The following is a 933-nucleotide window of genomic DNA, read 5'->3' as shown; positions in this document are numbered from 1 at the left end:
CTTCAACATCAGTCCTTCCAATGAACACCCAGGACTGATTTCCTTTAGGATGGACTGGTTGGATCTCCTTGCAGTCCAAGGGACTCTCAAGAGTCTTCTCCAAAACCACAGTTCAAAAGCATCAATTCTTTGGTGCTCAGCTTTCTTTATAGTCCAACTTTCACATCCATACATGACCACTGGAAAAACCATAGTCTTGACTAGATGGACCTTAGTGCAGAGAAAATTGTCCACACATGAGAGCTATTATCATCATTCATAGTGTTACACTATTATTATTATTATGGCAAAAAGAAAGGGGGGAATAAATGAACCAACAGAAGGAAAGAAACTCCCAGGAGGAAGCTCAGGCTCTCTCACTATCTCAAGCTCACCAGGAACTCCTCCTCACTGACCATTGTGGTTTCCCACATCAATCCTCACAGCAGACCCAGGATGCTAGCACACTTAGATTTTTTCCCCACCTTCTCCCAGTTTGCCCAACTGTCATATTTTATTCTAGGAGTTTTACATTTTCAAGGCAGAATCTTTTTTTCAATAATCATATTTGGGCCCAAAGAGCTTAAGTTATATATCCAAAGTCACACATTTAGTAGGGTCATAGAACCAAGATCCAGATCTAAAATTTAAAGGCTTTATTTTCAACAATATAGGATCATAAGGGAAATTGTATTGCTTGAAAAGTTAATAAGATGGTAAATTTTATGTTTTATGAATTTTACCACAATACTAAAAAGTAGGGGAGAATTATATAGTTTTTACAAGAAATAATCCTTGTCTACTGATAAAAGTTTTTGATGGACATTTATTGCTACTAAAGAAAAATATTCTTAATATGTGCAATATGATGAGAAAAAAATTTTGAAGAAATTTCCAGGGATCTGTGTAATGGATGTAAGAGTGATTTTCTTTCTTTCTTCTTTTTTTTTTCAT

At 35.6% G+C, this 933-nt stretch overlaps 1 protein-coding gene across 1 annotated transcript in view; it reads left to right on the top strand.

Annotated features, from left to right (window-relative positions):
* LOC104999634 (EGF-like module-containing mucin-like hormone receptor-like 2) overlaps positions 1 to 933 on the top strand; it is a 12550-nt gene that overhangs the window by 9438 nt on the left and 2179 nt on the right. The window lies entirely within an intron of this gene.

Source organism: Bison bison, unplaced genomic scaffold (genome assembly GCF_000754665.1).
Source record: "Bison bison bison isolate TAMUID 2011002044 unplaced genomic scaffold, Bison_UMD1.0 scf7180017864358, whole genome shotgun sequence".
Taxonomy (NCBI): Eukaryota; Metazoa; Chordata; class Mammalia; order Artiodactyla; family Bovidae; genus Bison; species Bison bison.
Note: the sequence above shows the minus strand (reverse complement) of the source record. Positions and strands in the feature narration are given on the sequence as shown.